Source organism: Danio rerio, chromosome 7 (genome assembly GCF_049306965.1).
Source record: "Danio rerio strain Tuebingen ecotype United States chromosome 7, GRCz12tu, whole genome shotgun sequence".
Lineage (NCBI taxonomy): Eukaryota > Metazoa > Chordata > Actinopteri > Cypriniformes > Danionidae > Danio > Danio rerio.
In genome coordinates, this window is record NC_133182.1 from 505,001 (window position 1) to 524,275 (window position 19,275).

The 19,275-nt window shown below is 44.1% G+C and overlaps 1 protein-coding gene and 1 long non-coding RNA gene across 43 annotated transcripts in view; one reads left to right on the forward strand and one right to left on the reverse strand.

The window, feature by feature from the left end:
- The window catches only part of LOC141375235 (uncharacterized), a 135,273-nt gene extending 131,454 nt beyond the window's left edge, over positions 1-3,819 (reverse strand). Inside the window, exon 1 of the long non-coding RNA XR_012382962.1 lies at positions 3,450-3,819. This is a non-coding gene — a long non-coding RNA (uncharacterized lncRNA). The remainder of the gene's footprint in view (positions 1-3,449) is intronic.
- The window catches only part of nrxn2b (neurexin 2b), a 479,670-nt gene that overhangs the window by 21,069 nt on the left and 439,326 nt on the right, over positions 1-19,275 (forward strand). The window lies entirely within an intron of this gene.

Genomic DNA, 19,275 nt, shown 5'->3' on the forward strand with positions numbered 1-19,275 from the left:
ACACTGCTCATTATGGCCAAACTGTTCAATCTTAGCTCCATCAGAGCACAGCACATGTCTCCACACATCAGTCTTTCCCAGTGTCATTCAGCAAACTGTAATCTGGCTTTGTTGTTGATTCTGGCTTGTTGATTTTCTCATGTTGTCACACAGGGAAGCAGTGTGTTTGAGCTTTTCCTTCAACACTATTCTACATTTTTGCCTCACATTAACTCAAATGTTGTGAATTAGCCAATCAGAAACCTCCAAACCCTCGACATCATCATCTGAGCTTTTCCAGAGGCAGAATAATCTTACTGTGTGTAAACTTGACTTTCAACAAGAGTTAGAACCATTTCTCAAACAATCTCTCTCTCATTATTCTGCTATTGAGCAGAACAGACACACATCTGATCATCCTCACTTAACTAAAGAGGAACGGTTTAGTCACAATAACATCTGACTTTATTTAAATGGTGATGACAGTGTACTGTATGTGTGAAACTACAGTGAAACGCGTAGAAAAGGCTCTCGGGTAACAAGTCTGTTGGAGCACACTTAATGTTTTGCCGTACCTCAGGGAATTTCCCCCGTTTAGTGAAATGACTCCTGCAACCGGGCACTGTACATTAGGGAATGTTCCTGTTTCACATTATATTGTAGAATAATTCAGGTAAAGTCTGTAAATATCACGTGTGCTTTATTGATCTAGGGCTACAGTATATTCATACAGCGGTCATTGGTTTCTCTTCAGTTGTTTCTCATGCTGAAATGCTGGAAGCGTTCTGTCCACCGCTGCTCTCCTGTCATCAGAACTCGAGCCTGTAAATCTGAAGCCTTTTACTTTTACATGAGTGAATTAGCACGGAGTGGAACCCCAGGCTCTAGTGTCTCTGGATCAATATATACTGCAGAGTGAAAACTCGTCCTGATTCTGAGTGTGTGTTTGAGGGATTCTGGGTTGTTGAGGAGCATTTCTCTCTCTTTGCTGAGGAGGCTTTAATCCCGTCTCTCGCAGTGCTTTTCTGATGCCTTATTGGCCGCTGTGGATAAAGGCGTCTGCTAAATGAATGAGTGTCTGAAGCGATGACCTTGTCTGAGCTGCAGGACTGTAATGGAGTGGATCAGTGGAGTTTCAGAGCGTTTACTGCACAGATCATGGGTTCAGGATCTTCAGGACTCGGGCTTGTTGTTATCGCTCGTCTGACAGCCTGTGATTTGAGCTCTGAGTCTCTGGCGGAGCTGGAAACAGAGTGGTGTCTGTGAAAGATGGCGGCGCTTGAGATGATTATTCTTCATAATAGCGCCGCCGCTGATTACATGTTTGGCCAGGAGTAAACAAGAAGCGCTGGAGAAACAAGCGCGTGATGACTCCATGACTCTGCGTCTCCTTCATTGCTGTGCTTCTCACACTCTGCATTGCGTGTCGAATGTGTGTCTTCTGTGAGTGTGAGATTCTCTGATGTGTGAGATCGACACCAGACCTCAGAGGAGAGAGTCACAAAGATGGAGACGCTTTGTGTTTGAGCTCCGGGGGACTAGGAGGACTACAGACACACACATACTGTCACATACACACTAATGCACACATCCTCTCTAATATACACACACACACAGCCTATATAGAGACATACACACACACACACACACACACACACACACACACACACACACACTAGTTTGTTTTAACCCTTAGAGGAAACTGTGCAGTTCAACTTTCTGAAAACAGTTCATTCTGTATGATTTATAAGCCCTTTGAAATTTGAATAATTCACTATCACATGTACACACACACACACACACACACACACACACTTATAGGCTGATAGATTTATTGTGGTTTATTTGTGCATATATCATACACTCACTGGCCACTTTATTAGGTACACCTGTTCAACTGCACGTTAATGCACATTTCTAATCAGCCAATCACATGGCAGCAGCTCACTGCATTTAGGCATGTAGATATGGTCAAGAGGATCTGCTGCAGGTCAAAGCGAGCATCAGAATGGAGAAGAAAGGGGATTTAAGAGACTCTGAACGTGGCATGGTTGTTGCTGCCAGATGGGCTGCTCTGAGTATTTCAGAAACTGCTGATCTACTGGGATTTTCACGCACAACCATCTCTAGGCTTTACAGAGAATGCTCCGACAAAGAGGAAATATCCATTGAGCGGCAGTTCTGTGGGCGCAAATGCCTTGTTGATGAGGCCAGAGGTCAGAGGAGAATGGCCAGACTGGTTCCAGCTGATAGAAAGGCAACAGTAACTCAAATAAGCACTCGCTACAACCGAGCTCTGCAGAAGAGCATCTCTGAACACACAACACGGCCAACCTTGAGGCGGATGGGCTACAGCAGCAGAAGAGCACACCGGGTGCCGCTCCTGTCAGCTAAGAACAGGAAACTGAGGCTACAATTCACACAGACTCACCAAAACTGGACAATAGAAGATTGGAGAAACGTTGCTGCTCTGATGAGTCTCCATTTCTGCTGACACATTCAGATGCTCGGCTCAACAACATGAAAGCATGGATCATCCTGCCTTGTATCAGCGGTTCAGGCTGGTGGTGGTGGTGTAATGGTGTGGGGGAGATTTTCTTTGGGTCCATTAGTACCAATTGAGCATCAACGCCACAGCCTACCTGAGTATTGCTGCTGACCATGTCCATCCCTTTATGAGCACAGTGTCTCCATCTTCTGATGGCTACTTCCAGCAGGATAACGCAGCATGTCATAAAGCTCAATCATCTCAGACTGGCTGTGCTTGATCTGGTTTTCTGGGCTTGATCTGGTTATCTGTGGTCCATCAGTTGTAGTCTTCCTCTGTGTTTGTGACTGCTCTGCTGGTTCTCGGTCTCTACTGTGAGATGTCTTCCTCGGAGCTGCTCTAGATTTGGGCTTGTTCTTTAATTAACATCTCTGACTTCATCTCCAGTGTACGCTTAATTACAAGTATTAGCAGGAGTAATTATAATTAATATTTTGCACATGGATAGATTTAACGGCGCGCTGGCTCAATAAGGCTTTTCGGCATTTGCCTCGGACCTCTTCTGCTGGATAATTTCCCGCCATTGCTCTGCTGATGTATTACCCACAGTTCATTGCTCTCTCAGCCTCCGGTGTCATTTTAATGACCCAAAACTCATTTAGCAGAATTGACCAGCAGAATCAGGAGCAATTCCCTTTACCACTCACTGTGTGTGTGTGTGTGTGTGTGCGTGTGTGTGTGTGTGTGTGTGTGTGTGTGTGTGTGTGTGTGTGTGTGTGTGTGTGTGTGTGTGTGTGTGTGTGTGTGTGTGCGCGCGCGCGTGCGCGTGTGTAGACTCCAGAAGCAGATGTATGTGTCTGTTGCATTCATACACACAGATTCTGAGGGATCATTATGGGATGGGTTTGTTGTGCATTTAAGACTTCTATTTTGATATTCAGTGCAGGTCAAGTGATGAAATAGATGCCTAATACACACACACACACACACTGGCTGCGTTCGAAACTGCCTACTACTCAGTAGGTGCTGCATTTGAATGTAAACGTGCTACTCGGCCATTAGAAAAGTGCGTTCTATACAGTATGAATGTGAAAAGTATGAATGGAATTCAGACGCACTACGTCCGCCATTTTGTCATGGTCACGTGACCTACCTGCGTAATTTGCGTCGCTTCACTTCCATTCATGAATTCTCTCACGGGGCATAATGGGATAGCGCAGCGTGCATGAGATGCGCACTCCAGAATCTCGCCGGAAGTAGTAGGTCATCCGGGTACTTCTCACATACTGATTTTCCAATTCTATGTATTCGGACATACTGCTCGGCTCGCATACTGATAATACTGATACTGATACTGTTACAAAGTGTGTACATGACAGACGCTACGCTATCCCATGATGCACCACTATAATAAAGCTGCGTTCATGGCTGAACAACTGTTGAAGCTTCACTTCATGACACGATCGAGGAGTATTGGTAAGATCTTAGTGGGTTCCTCCTCCGCCATTACCGTTCGTGATTGGGCCGCAATGCATTCTGGGAGCATTCTGTGCTTTGCAACTCAGCTCTTGATGCGTCCTCGACAGAAGGGGCAGGGCCAGAACACATGCCTGTACAGGGCCAGACGTGAAGTCTGAATTACCGTACGTTCACACCGAAAGCGGCGAGAGCGTCCAAGGTCGCTCTGGCCGCCCTGGCGACAACGCTGTCTGCCTTCAGCTCCGGCGGCGAGAGCGTCAAAACTCGCTACATTGATCTCGTACTTAAAGGAGCCGTTGCAGCATTATCAGTTACATTCCTGCATAAGACAAGTTTTTAGCGTGAAAATGTTGCGCACTTCTTATCAAATTCATACAACAATGGAAGATCAAGTTGCATGTGGTGTGGCTTTGCTCTATTTTTCAAATATGTGTCCATATGTCTGAAATATCCTGAAGCAGCAGTACTGTTCTGTACTGTCACATCGCGTGAGATTCCCGCTTTTTAAAGATAAATTTATATAACATTAATGAACATCAGTAACTCGCCAGTAACTTATTTAATGTATGTTCCTGTAAGAAAACATTGTAAATAATTGGAAATCCGGCGACCGCAATAATCAAACCCTTGGGAACAACTGTGGTCGGAACCAAAGTTCACAGGTCTGTGTTCCCTGAACTACTATCAAGCGGTGGACGTCTTTATTCTGATTGCTTGCCGCCGAACCGCGTCATAGCTCATTACCATAAAGTTGACTTCATTTCAACTCTCCTCGACGCTCACGCCGGCGAAGACGCGCCGCGCTGCTCCTCGCCGCTTATCATCGCCTATCGCCGCCGGCTCTCATTGAACATGAATGACTTCCGGCTACTTTGACGCTCTCGCCGCTTTTGGTGTGAACGTACGGTTAGAGCTGGACTACAGCGACGGCGGAGGATGTGTCCTGAGGATGCAAGAACACATATTGAGAAGCAGCCCAGGTGTGTGTGTGTGTGTGTGTGTGTGTGTGTGTGTGTGTGTGTGTGTGTGTGTGTGTGTGTGTGAGTGTGTGTGTGAGTGTGTGTGTGTGTATGATGAGTGCTGAACTGAGTGATAATCTCTGTTGGCATGTTTAATCTGTAATGAACACCCATGCTGAGGTGTGTGTGTGTGTGTTAAACTCGTGACCGTGAGCTCGTCGCTTCACTCCTGCAGGTAAATAAACACACCTGAGGATGATCACAGATGCAGGATCCGCTCATTCACTCCACCTTCACTACATTACACTGAGCTGAAGTGTGCGCTGAGCTGATGTGTGTTTCACTGAGTCCCTCTGCTCTACACTGAGAGGTGCACTATCAAGGGCACTTACAGAACGCCAACATTGCCTTATAAAGTCATCTCACTGCTTTACTATTTTCATTAAGTATAGATGAGCGCAGGTTGTGATGGTTGAACTGGGCTGGGCCTGTCAATCAATCAATCAATCAATCAATCAATCAATCAATCAATCAATCAATCAATCAATCAATCAATCAATCTGTCAGTAAATTAATCAAAGTCAATCAATCCATTAATCAATCAATCAATCAATATGTCAGTAAATCAATCATATAGTCAGTCATTAAATCAATCAGTCCCTAAAACTGGCAGTAATTAGATCAAGTCAAAGTCACATGACTGATGAATGACTGAATAATTTATTTAATGAGGATTCATTTACTCAATTCATTTGTCAAACTCCTGATAATGGCGAGTGCTTCATGTTCTGGAGCAGTCTTCCTTGGTGAAACAGGAAGAACAGTAAACAGTGCCTGTGCTTATTCTCATGTGTGCATTGGCAGACCGTCTTTCAGATGAGCTGTTAAAGTGAGCTCCTGACTCTCTGTGCTCATTAATAATCCCAGGATGTCCTTGGTAAAAGAGTAGGGGTTTAACCCCGGCATCCTGGCCAAATCTGCTCACTGGCCTCTGTCCATCATGGCCTCCTAACATCCCCATATCATAACTGGCTTCATCACTCTGTCTCCTCTCCACCAATCAGCTGCTGGAGCAATATGGCTGCCGTCTCCTCATCCAGGTGGACGCTGCACACTGGTGCTGGATGAGGAGATTCCCCCAAACATGTGTACAGCGCTGTGAGTGTCCAGAAAAGAGCTATATTAATGTCAGGAATCATTAATAAAGCGGCTCACGCTGAAGCTCATCTTCCCCATGTTCTGTTTTCTCGGAGTGAATCCACAACATTAGCTTGAGTCGTGCTGACATCTGCAGGCTGAAATGCCCGACTGTGTGAGGACTCTTCCTGAACCTGCGCCATCATCAGATCAGACCCTGTGTCTTACTGTCAACATCTGTCAGTTACTTTTGTTCATCACAGGAACACACACACACACACACACACACACACACATCTGATTCATCTTCTCAGCTGATTGTGACGGCAGTAATGGGCTGCCAAACACTCTGATTTTGGATGTGTGTGTGTGTGTGTGTGTGTGTGTGTGTGTGTGTTTATTTCCTGCAAAAGAAGCGTCAGACTCTGTATGTAGTGTCAGACTCTGTAATGTCAGCTCACACATCCATAAAACAATAATTATAATATTATCAGAAAACACACACATCACACAGCACAGCATCTGTCACGGGTCTCCTAGCAACAAGACTGGAGTTTGTGGGGTTTTTCTCTGTGTGTGCGTGTGTGTGTGTGCGCGTGTGTGTGTGTGTGTCCTAAAATCAGGATTTGTCTATTTTTCCTGACTCAGCAGATATTTGCTGTGATTGTTCATCATGTGTTCATCAACATCATGTGTTAATCATCATCATGTGTTCATCATCATCATCATGTGTTCATCATCATGTGTACATCACCATCCTCTTGTGTTCATCATCATCATCATCATCTTGTGTTCATCATCATCATCATCATCATCATGTGTTCATCACCATCATCATGTGTTCATCATCATCATGTGTTCATCACCATCATCATGTGTTCATCATCATCATTATCATCATCATGTGTTCATCATCATCATCATGTGTTCATCACCATCATCATGTGTTCATCATCATCATGTGTTCATCACCATCATCATGTGTTCATCATCATCATCATGTGTTCATCATCATCATCATGTGTTCATCATCATGTGTACATCACCATCATCTTGTGTTCATCATCATCATCATCATCATGTGTTCATCATCATCATCATCATCATGTGTTCATCACCATCATCATTTGTTCATCATCATCATGTATTCATCATCATCATTATCATCATGTGTTCATCACCATCATCATTTGTTCATCATCATCATGTGTTCATCACCATCATCATGTGTTCATCATCATCATTATCATCATCATGTGTTCATCATCATCATCATGTGTTCATCATCATCTTGTGTTCATCACCATCATGTGTTCATCATCATCATCATGTGTTCATCATCATCATCATGTGTTCATCATCATCATCATGTGTTCATCACCATCATCATCATGTGTTCATCATCATCATCATGTGTTCATCATCATCATGTGTTCATCATCATGTGTTCATAATCATCATGTGTTCATCACCATCATCATGTGTTCATCACCATCATCATGTGTTCACCATCATCATCATCATGTTCATCATCATCATCATCATGTATGCATCATCATCATCATGTGTTCATCATCATCATCATGTGTTCATCATCATCATCATGTTCATTACCATCATCATGTGTTCATCATCATCATGTGTTCATCACCATCATCATGTGTTCTTCATCATCATCATCATCATGTGTTTATCACCATCATCATGTGTTCATCATCATCATCATGTGTTCATCACCATCATCATCATGTGTTCATCACCATCATCATCATGTGTTCATCATCATCATTGTGTTCATCATCATGTGTTCATCATCATCATCATGTTCATCATCATCATCATGTGTTCATCATCATGTTCATCACCATCATCATGTGTTCATCATCATCATCATGTGTTCATCATCATCATCATGTGTTCATCATCATCATCTGTTCATCACCATCATCATGTGTTCATCATCATCATGTGTTCATCACCATCATTATGTGTTCATCATCATCATCATCATCATGTTCATCATCATCATGTGTTCATCACCATCATCATGTGTTCATGATCATCATCATCATCATCATGTGTTCATCATCATCATGTGTTCATCACCATCATCATGTGTTCATCATCATCATCATCATCATCGTGTTCATTCATCACCATCATCATGTGTTCATCATCATCATCATGTGTTCATCACCATCATCATGTGTTCATCCTCATCATCATCGTCGTGTTCATTCATCACCATCATCATGTGTTCATCATCATCATCATAATCATCGTGTTCATTCATCACCATCATCATGTGTTCATCATCATCATCATGTGTTCATCACCATCATCATGTGTTCATCCTCATCATCATCGTCGTGTTCATTCATCACCATCATCATGTGTTCATCATCATCATCGTGTTCATTATAAATCTGTAAACTCACATTTTTTTCTATAGCACTCTTCACAATGGAGATTCAAAACAGCCTTTCAGTTCAGTGATGACTCAGTTCAGTGATCACTCAGTTCAGTGATGATTTGGTTAGGTGATGATTCAATTCAGCTCAGAGATGATTCAGTTGAGTGATTATTCAGTTCAGTATTGATTCAGTTCAGTTCAGTGATGATTTAGTTCAGTGATGATTTAATTCAGTTCAGTGATGATTCAGTTGAGTGATGTTGAGTGATCTGTCTGTGGTTCTCTGTTCTCTGTCTGTGGTTCTCTGTTCTTTGTGGTTCTCTGTTGTCTGTCTGTGGTTCTCTGTTGTCTGTCTGTGGTTCTCTGTCTGTGGTTCTCTGTTGTCTGTCTGTGGTTCTCTGTTGTCTGTTTGTGGTTCTCTGTTTTCTGTCTGTGGTTCTCTGTTGTCTGTCTATGGTTCTCTGTTGTTTGTCTGTGGTTCTCTGTTCTCTGTCTGTGGTTCTCTGTTCTCTGTCTGTGGTTCTCTGTTGTCTGTCTGTGGTTCTCTGTTTTCTGTGGTTCTCTGTTCTCTGTCTGTGGTTCTCTGTTGTCTGTCTGTGGTTCTCTGTCTGTGGTTCTCTGTTCTCTGTCTGTGGTTCTCTGTTGTCTGTTTGTGGTTCTCTGTTGTCTGTCTGTGGTTCTCTGTTCTCTGTCTGTGGTTCTCTGTTCTCTGTCTGTGGTTCTCTGTCCTCTGTCTGTGGTTCTCTGTCGTCTGTCTGTGGTTCTCTGTTCTCTGTTTGTGGTTCTCTGTTGTCTGTCTGTGGTTTTCTGTCTGTGGTTCTCTGTTCTCTGTCTGTGGTTCTCTGTTCTCTGTCTGTGGTTCTCTGTTGTCTGTCTGTGGTTTTCTGTCTGTGGTTCTCTGTTCTCTGTCTGTGGTTCTCTGTTCTCTGTCTGTGGTTCTCTGTTGTCTGTCTGTGGTTTTCTGTCTGTGGTTCTCTGTTCTCTGTCTGTGGTTCTCTGTTGTCTGTCTGTGGTTTTCTGTCTGTGGTTCTCTGTTCTCTGTCTGTGGTTCTCTGTTGTCTGTCTGTGGTTTTCTGTCTGTGGTTCTCTGTTTTCTGTCTGTGGTTCTCTGTTGTCTGTCTGTGGTTCTCTGTTTTCTGTCTGTGGTTCTCTGTTGTCTGTTTGTGGTTCTCTGTTTTCTGTCTGTGGTTCTCTGTTGTCTGTCTGTGGTTCTCTGTTTTCTGTCTGTGGTTCTCTGTTGTCTGTTTGTGGTTCTCTGTTTTCTGTCTGTGGTTCTCTGTTGTCTGTCTGTGGTTCTCTGTTGTCTGTTTGTGGTTCTCTGTTTTCTGTCTGTGGTTCTCTGTTGTCTGTCTATGGTTCTCTGTTGTTTGTCTGTGGTTCTCTGTTCTCTGTCTGTGGTTCTCTGTTCTCTGTCTGTGGTTCTCTGTTGTCTGTCTGTGGTTCTCTGTTTTCTGTGGTTCTCTGTTCTCTGTCTGTGGTTCTCTGTTGTCTGTCTGTGGTTTTCTGTCTGTGGTTCTCTGTTCTCTGTCTGTGGTTCTCTGTTCTCTGTCTGTGGTTCTCTGTTGTCTGTCTGTGGTTTTCTGTCTGTGGTTCTCTGTTCTCTGTCTGTGGTTCTCTGTTCTCTGTCTGTGGTTCTCTGTTGTCTGTCTGTGGTTTTCTGTCTGTGGTTCTCTGTTCTCTGTCTGTGGTTCTCTGTTGTCTGTCTGTGGTTTTCTGTCTGTGGTTCTCTGTTCTCTGTCTGTGGTTCTCTGTTTTCTGTCTGTGGTTTTCTGTCTGTGGTTCTCTGTTCTCTGTCTGTGGTTCTCTGTTGTCTGTCTGTGGTTTTCTGTCTGTGGTTCTCTGTTTTCTGTCTGTGGTTCTCTGTTGTCTGTCTGTGGTTCTCTGTTTTCTGTCTGTGGTTCTCTGTTGTCTGTTTGTGGTTCTCTGTTTTCTGTCTGTGGTTCTCTGTTGTCTGTCTATGGTTCTCTGTTGTTTGTCTGTGGTTTTCTGTTCTCTGTCTGTGGTTCTCTGTTCTCTGTCTGTGGTTCTCTGTTGTCTGTCTGTGGTTCTCTGTTTTCTGTGGTTCTCTGTTCTCTGTCTGTGGTTCTCTGTTGTCTGTCTGTGGTTCTCTGTCTGTGGTTCTCTGTTGTCTGTCTGTGGTTCTCTGTTCTCTGTCTGTGGTTCTCTGTTCTCTGTCTGTGGTTCTCTGTTGTCTGTCTGTGGTTTTCTGTCTGTGGTTCTCTGTTGTCTGTCTGTGGTTCTCTGTTCTCTGTCTGTGGTTCTCTGTTGTCTGTCTGTGGTTCTCTGTTCTCTGTCTGTGGTTCTCTGTTCTCTGTCTGTGGTTCTCTGTTGTCTGTCTGTGGTTTTCTGTCTGTGGTTCTCCGTTGTCTGTCTGTGGTTCTCTGTTCTCTGTCTGTGGTTCTCTGTTCTCTGTCTGTGGTTCTCTGTTCTCTGTCTGTGGTTCTCTGTTGTCTGTCTGTGGTTTTCTGTCTGTGGTTCTCTGTTGTCTGTCTGTGGTTCTCTGTTCTCTGTCTGTGGTTCTCTGTTGTCTGTCTGTGGTTTTCTGTCTGTGGTTCTCTGTTGTCTGTCTGTGGTTCTCTGTTCTCTGTCTGTGGTTCTCTGTTGTCTGTCTGTGGTTTTCTGTCTGTGGTTCTCTGTTCTCTGTCTGTGGTTCTCTGTTGTCTGTCTGTGGTTTTCTGTCTGTGGTTCTCTGTTCTCTGTCTGTGGTTCTCTGTTGTCTGTCTGTGGTTTTCTGTCTGTGGTTCTCTGTTTTCTGTCTGTGGTTCTCTGTTGTCTGTCTGTGGTTCTCTGTTTTCTGTCTGTGGTTCTCTGTTGTCTGTTTGTGGTTCTCTGTTTTCTGTCTGTGGTTCTCTGTTGTCTGTCTATGGTTCTCTGTTGTTTGTCTGTGGTTCTCTGTTGTCTGTCTGTGGTTCTCTGTTCTCTGTCTGTGGTTCTCTGTTGTCTGTCTGTGGTTCTCTGTTTTCTGTGGTTCTCTGTTCTCTGTCTGTGGTTCTCTGTTCTCTGTCTGTGGTTCTCTGTTGTCTGTCTGTGGTTCTCTGTTTTCTGTGGTTCTCTGTTTTCTGTCTGTGGTTCTCTGTTGTCTGTCTGTGGTTCTCTGTTCTCTGTCTGTGGTTCTCTGTTCTCTGTCTGTGGTTCTCTGTTGTCTGTCTGTGGTTTTCTGTCTGTGGTTCTCTGTTGTCTGTCTGTGGTTCTCTGTTCTCTGTCTGTGGTTCTCTGTTGTCTGTCTGTGGTTCTCTGTTCTCTGTCTGTGGTTCTCTGTTCTCTGTCTGTGGTTCTCTGTTGTCTGTCTGTGGTTTTCTGTCTGTGTTTCTCCGTTGTCTGTCTGTGGTTCTCTGTTCTCTGTCTGTGGTTCTCTGTTCTCTGTCTGTGGTTCTCTGTTGTCTGTCTGTGGTTCTCTGTTCTCTGTCTGTGGTTCTCTGTTGTCTGTCTGTGGTTTTCTGTCTGTGGTTCTCTGTTCTCTGTCTGTGGTTCTCTGTTGTCTGTCTGTGGTTTTCTGTCTGTGGTTCTCTGTTCTCTGTCTGTGGTTCTCTGTTGTCTGTCTGTGGTTTTCTGTCTGTGGTTCTCTGTTCTCTGTCTGTGGTTCTCTGTTGTCTGTCTGTGGTTTTCTGTCTGTGGTTCTCTGTTTTCTGTCTGTGGTTCTCTGTTGTCTGTCTGTGGTTCTCTGTTTTCTGTCTGTGGTTCTCTGTTGTCTGTTTGTGGTTCTCTGTTTTCTGTCTGTGGTTCTCTGTTGTCTGTCTATGTTTCTCTGTTGTTTGTCTGTGGTTCTCTGTTCTCTGTCTGTGGTTCTCTGTTCTCTGTCTGTGGTTCTCTGTTGTCTGTCTGTGGTTCTCTGTTTTCTGTGGTTCTCTGTTCTCTGTCTGTGGTTCTCTGTTCTCTGTCTGTGGTTCTCTGTTGTCTGTCTGTGGTTCTCTGTTTTCTGTGGTTCTCTGTTTTCTGTCTGTGGTTCTCTGTTGTCTGTCTGTGGTTCTCTGTTCTCTGTCTGTGGTTCTCTGTTCTCTGTCTGTGGTTCTCTGTTGTCTGTCTGTGGTTTTCTGTCTGTGGTTCTCTGTTGTCTGTCTGTGGTTCTCTGTTCTCTGTCTGTGGTTCTCTGTTGTCTGTCTGTGGTTCTCTGTTCTCTGTCTGTGGTTCTCTGTTCTCTGTCTGTGGTTCTCTGTTGTCTGTCTGTGGTTTTCTGTCTGTGGTTCTCTGTTGTCTGTCTGTGGTTCTCTGTTCTCTGTCTGTGGTTTTCTGTCTGTGGTTCTCTGTTCTCTGTCTGTGGTTCTCTGTTCTCTGTCTGTGGTTCTCTGTTCTCTGTCTGTGGTTCTCTGTTTTCTGTCTGTGGTTCTCTGTTCTCTGTCTGTGGTTCTTTGTTGTCTGTCTGTGGTTCTCCTGTGGAAGTGTAGAGTGTAGCAGGAAAGCATCAGCTAATGTTTATCCTTCATCTGCTCTCTGAAGTCAGATTGTTAGACGTTTACAGTTTGACTGTGTCCTGCTCTTGCCCTGAGGCTGTTTCTAGTTTAGTTTTTTAAAAATAAAACGTGTGTGTGTGTGTGTGTGTGTGTGTGTGAGAGAGAGCGAGAGAGAGAGAGAGCAGCTGCTGACAGAATGAAAGGCTCAGGATGAAAGAATAGCAGTGTGTTCACTCAGCGCTGGTGAAGGGTTTAAGGCCTCCACTAGCTGTTAGTTCATCTCTGAGCCTTCCTGTTTAACCTGCTGATGTTAAAGGGGCAGTTCACTCCAAATCAGATTTGCTCACCCTCAAGGGCTTTACAGACCTGTTTCAGTTGCTTTATTCTGTGTGTGTGCGTGTGTGTCTTTGTGTACGCATGCGCATCTGTGTGTGTGTTTGACTCAGAGACGCAGACGCTGACCTCTCATCTGTCCTGTGTAATTAAGACTCTACAGAAGCGCAGATCTTCTGTTCTTCATCTCACACTCGCTCAATTAAAGCATCTGAACAGCAGAAAGCAGAACATCTATAATGAAGGACAGAACACACTCTGACCTTTGAGGAGCAGGCGTGCGTGCGTGCGTATGTGCGTGTGTGTGTGTGTGTGTGTGTGTGTGTGAGAGAGAGAGAAAACAAGTGAAATATAGAAAGAATACAAATGCTTTTCAGAAGGTCACACACACACACACACACACACACACACATTGCACACACATACTACAGTCTTCAGTTCTGCTCATGATAGACACAAGGCAGTGTTCATCAGGCTTCATTAGTGGTGTAATCTGTCACACAAACACTCACAGATGCTCCGTTGCTGAGGTGAAGGTGTCCTCTGTGATTGACAGCTAAGAGGGCGGGGTTAACATTCTTCTGTAAGTGATGTCAGAGTGATTGACAGCTGAGGGGTGGGATCAGCATCCTCCCCTTAGTGATGTCAGAATGATTGACAGTTAAGGGGCGGGATTAGCATCCTCCTGTTAGTGGTGTTGGAGTGAAGGGGTGGGGTCAGTGTCATTGTGCAAATCTAGTCAGATGAGTGTAATCTGCATATGAGCAGGCTGATCTGGAGTGTGTGTGCTGCAGGTGTGTGTGTGGAGGACGTTCAGCCTCTGCAGATCTTGTCTTCTGGATGTTTCTGTGCTGTAAATCCACAGATGGACATGTGCTGTCCTTGAGGAGCTCGGCTGTTCTGTGATCAGTCTCCGTCTCGCAGCAGGACACGCGTCTCCCCATCACACGTGATTTAATACAGCTGAAATTACGAGCGCTTCTCTGTGAATTAATGAGTGTGGATCACGCCTGCGCTGGGCTTGTGTGTGTTCAGGTGTTATTCGCCGCACGCCGCTTTTATTCTCCACACAAAACCAAATGGAGAGAAAATGGCTCAATTACGGCGGCGGGAGGCTGAGCATCGCCAGGTGAAGACACACTGTTAATAACACACACTTACAGGCCGATCGGGCCACACGCCGAGAGATGGAGACGCACAGAAAATGGAGACCGAGGGGCGGCCATTTCACATGAGTGTGTGTGTGTGTATCTTGTATTCCTTGTGTTATGGGGACTCCACGAGTACAGCAGCAGCAGTATATGCTTCACCTTATGAGGACACTGTTGCAGTCTCCTTGAGGGAACGGCTCAGACAGCACACACACTCACACACTTGACCATGAACAACTGCAGATGGGGTGGGGGAGGGGGAGGACACACAGTAGAATCATCATTACAGTGTGAGTGTGTGTGCAGATTCAGCTGGTCTGTCTGTGTGTGTGTGTGTCTGTGTGTGTGTGTGTGTGTGTGTGTGTGTATTGGATGATCTGCGTGCTCTTGCTCTAATCTTTTAACCGAGCTGCTTTAATTATTAATGTGATTGGGCGCTCTCTGCGGCTGTGATTGATTGACGGCAGGCCTCGGCGTTCAGAGCAGAACAGCGTTCGCCGTAATGATTTCCGTTAAACGCTGCTGAACGTCTACAGCGAGACCCGTCTGCTGGAGCTCATTCATAATTCAACAGGAGGCGCTGGTGAGACGCACCGGCCACACCCCTCTCATTAATATGCATGTGTGTGGGCAGGTGATTGGCAGAGGAGGGCTGAGCTGTTAGCGGGCTGAGTTATTGATGGTGTGTGTGTTTATCTGGAGCTCCACCATGAAGCAGACGGCTGCCCTGACCTCTGACCTCTCAGGTCTGTCTGCTGACCCTGGATCAGGAGTGACTGAGCTCAGCTTCACACACTGCTGATGTGTGTGTTCATCTGAGCCAGGTGGAGAGCTGCTGTGTGTGTGTGTGTGTGCGCACTAGCATGTGATACACTCCACATCACCGCACACATCTACAGAGCACTGCGGCCTCCACACCACCTTCAACACGACAGGAAGAGCTGGATGCAGAACAGGAAGTAAAGAATTGATTGTTGAACAGGAAGTGAAGATTTGCTTATTGAACAGGAAGTCATAAGTTAGTTGTATAGAACAGGAAGTGAAAAGCTGGTTATCGAACAGGAAGTGAAGTAAAAAGATAGTGATTTAACAGGAAGTGAAGGTTTGGTTGTCAAACAGGAAGTGGACAGTTAGTTGTAGAACAGGAAGTGAAGAGCTGGATGTCAAACAGGAAGTGAAGAGTTGGTTGTCGAACAGGAAGTTAAGAGCTGGTTGGCGAACAGGAAGTGAAGTTTTAGGAAGTGGAGAGTTAGGTGTTTAACAGGAAGTGAAGAGTTAGGAAGTGGAGAGTTGGTTGTTGAACAGGAAGTGAAGAGTCGGTTGTCGAACAGGAAGTGAATATTTAGGAAGTGGAGAGTTGGTTGTCATACAGGAAGTAGAGAGTTAGTTGTTCAACAGGAAATGGAGAGTTAGTTGTCGAACAGGAAGTGATGAGTGAGTTGTAGAACAGGAAGTGCCTGTATGTTCAGCGGCACAGCAGAGGTCTGGCGGCGGGAAATGAAACAGGAAGCGGTGCATTAGCTGATAGCGTGCTGCGTCTGATTGGCTAATCAAAAGCTCCTCAAACAGGCTTCATTAGCAGCAGCAGTAATCAGTGCTGATTGGATAAACAGCTCCGACTGCGGATGCACACACACACACACACACACACACACACACACACAGCAGAATGAGGAGGAAAGGTGTGAGCGGCGCTGCGGGACTCCAGTGATGCGCTCGCAGGAGCAGATTCATCTGTTTAGCAGGAGATGCTAACTCAGATTTACAGCGTGATTAGCATCATTCAGTGGAGCGCATTAGCCCTGCGCCCAGCGCGTCCTCACAGCGCCATACGGCAGAGCTGATGATGGAGGACAGAGCCCGACCAACACACTCATCTCTGAACAGCATTGTGTGTGTGTGTGTGTGTGTGTGTGTGTGTGTGTGTGTGTGTGTGTGTGTGTGTGTGTGTGTGTGTGTGTGTTTGCTCTTGTCATTGGTGGACACATATGAGGATGTGATTGGCCGTGATGAGAGATCATGTTCCTGTTTCCACATGTGAAGGTGCAGTCAGTCGGTGTTCAGTCGGTGTTCTCCTCATCAGCCTGCTGTAGCGTTAGATCATCAGAGCAGAGCAAACACTAGCGTTAGCGTTAGCATTATTATGACACACTGACACTGTACTGTGAATAAAGCCCGGGTTAAATATGTCCACCTTCCTCAGTCGTGCGCTTGTGTCACACAGCTCAGTTCAGCGTGGGGAGTGTGCTTTGTGCAGTTTGGCGCTATTAAATGTGAGCACAGCTAACAGTACAGCCTGTCACATGACAGCAGGGAGCAGAACAGCCAATCACAGTGCTCGTGTGTGTTGGAGGCACTGGAGGAGAGGGCGTGATGTAACCCTGTCTGTGTGTCCAGCTGAATGTTCACAGCGCGATACTCAGAGTGATTACAGTATCGGTGGGTCACTTCATCAGCCGCTGGATATTGGTGGAGACTCGTCCTCTGCCCATGCCAGTTCTACTGCACCAGGGGCCTCATGTATGCTGCGCACACACAAACACTTTGCGTACGGCAGGTTTCACGCTCACGTTTGGATTTACTAACGATGTAATGAACGTGGGAATGTGCGCTGGTCCTCGATATCTTCATGTCTGGCGTTCGTGTTTCATGTGTTTGTTTTATTTCCACTGGCGACTCCTAGAGGCCGTTGTGTTAAACTGCACACTACAAAGTATCACACCAGCACATGTGGAAAACACTGCTGTTCATCTAGAATTGGTGAATTGACACCATATTGTTTTTCCAGTGATGTGATTTAGAGCATTAGCAGATGTACACAACCCTCAGGCTATGGCAGCGTTGGCCTTATTAGAGGACATTTTCAGTGGGCGAATCGGAAGGGAACGCATCTTTTAGAGATCACAGTGATTTTCTGATGAATGGCTTATTAGCCGTTTCAGATTTCCAGGAGCTGTCCTTAGATTTGGCTGAGTTGGGTCCAAATTTGGAAAGAGAGACGGCGAGAAGGGTCCATGGTGGCAGGGTGTGCGATGGGTGGCTTCTTGGTGAGTGATGTATGTAAAGATAATATTCCAGCTAAGTTTATTTTATTGAGCGTAATTATTTAACTGCATATCAGGAGAGTGCAGTTATCCATTAAACACATGGCTGTTAACCCCTCAACAACCCACACACTGACCAAGTACTTTTTCACCAAGTACTACTTCAGAAAAAAACTCTCTCTCCCAGAACCACCACAATCAACAGCAGGGGCGTTGCGAGGGGGGGGCTTTGGGGGCTTAAGCCCTTGATGTATTGTCAAAAGCCCCTGATCTTTTGGAATATGTTGCACTTAAATAAAAAAAGGTTGTACAACATTTATTTTGTTATCAAAGTTCTGACAATTAACACGTGTATATCACGTGTATTCTACCTAAAGCAGTGTTTGTGTCGGGTATTTAAAAAGTAATCTATTCAGCAGTACCTGTTTCTACCGGCAGGTGGGAGTGGCTCTGTTGTCACATGGTTTAAAAATATTCCGCCACTGCACATCATTCATTATTATGAGCAGCTGAAGCTGATGAGCTAATAATACAACTGTTTCGCAAAACTGAATAGTTCAAGTTACAGATGAAGCTTAATATTTGTTTTACAGCAGGAAATGTGTGTAGTTTTAGTGAAATAACAAAACTGTAGGTAATCAATAAAATGTGCTGCACATTAATGTAAATACATGCGAATTAGTCAGAAAAATGTAAATTGTACTAGCTTTCTAGATATGATATATATATATAGACATCTTTATCTAGATATGATATAGCCAGTCACATCTGTTTCTGTAATAGTTAAATCACAGTGAGTTCATGTATCTAGCATATTATTTTATGGCTATATTCTACAGTAACATGCTTTGTCAGTTAGCAGCGGATTATAAATCGACTTTCTTATGAAAATACCTAATGCCCCCGGGGCCCCTGTTTATTTTTTTAACACATTTCTAAACATAATAGTTTTAATAGCTCATCTCTAATAACTGATTTATTTTCTCTTTGCCATGATGACAGTAAGTACTTGACTAGACATTTTTAAAGAAACTTCTATACAGCTTAAAGTGACATTTAAAGGCAGGTTAGGGTAATTTGGCAAGTCATTGTATAACGATAGTTTTTTATGCTGACTATCGGAAAAAAATATAGCTTAAAGGGGCTAATAATTTTGATCCTTAAATGGTTTTTAAAAAATGTAAAACTGCTTTTATTCTAGCCTAAATAAGACAAATAAGACTTTCTCCAGAAGAAAAAGTATTATCAGACATAATGTAAAAATGTCCTTGCTTTGTTAAACATCATTTTGAAAATATTTAAAATAGGAAAAAAAATGAAAAGGGGGGCAAAAAATTCTGACTTCATCTACATTTATTGTCACAGTCGTGTAAATGATCAGTTTAAGCCTTTTTTATGTTTATTCAGATCTTATTTTCATTCAACTCCAGCAATAGCTGGATTGCTTCATCCATAATATTAGGGTTTTCCTGGAATATTCTACAACTTTTGTGAGGCATATATGGAATTTCTGCTCAAGTGAGAATGAAACAGGCATTACATGCATTCAATGTGCTACAATGCTCACATCACCTTATTTTGAGGAAAACTAAAAATCTCCCTCTAAAGAAATTTGAAGTAATCACATTTCAAGCATTTAAATCTTTATTTTTTGTACTATTTTTGATACAATTGTTTTTAAAAAAGCCCATTGAAAATCAATATTTTGCGACGTATTGAATTTAGTAATTCCAGTATCTTGACAACACTACACCTCAGTTAATCACTCTGTCCAAATAAACATGTGTGTAGCTTTGTATCACATTGAATAACAACTTGGTCTATAAAATAAATCATATTTTCAGATTTGAAGACATGCAGAAATTTTAATTTTCAAAAAACAAACAGAAACTACAAATCAGGAG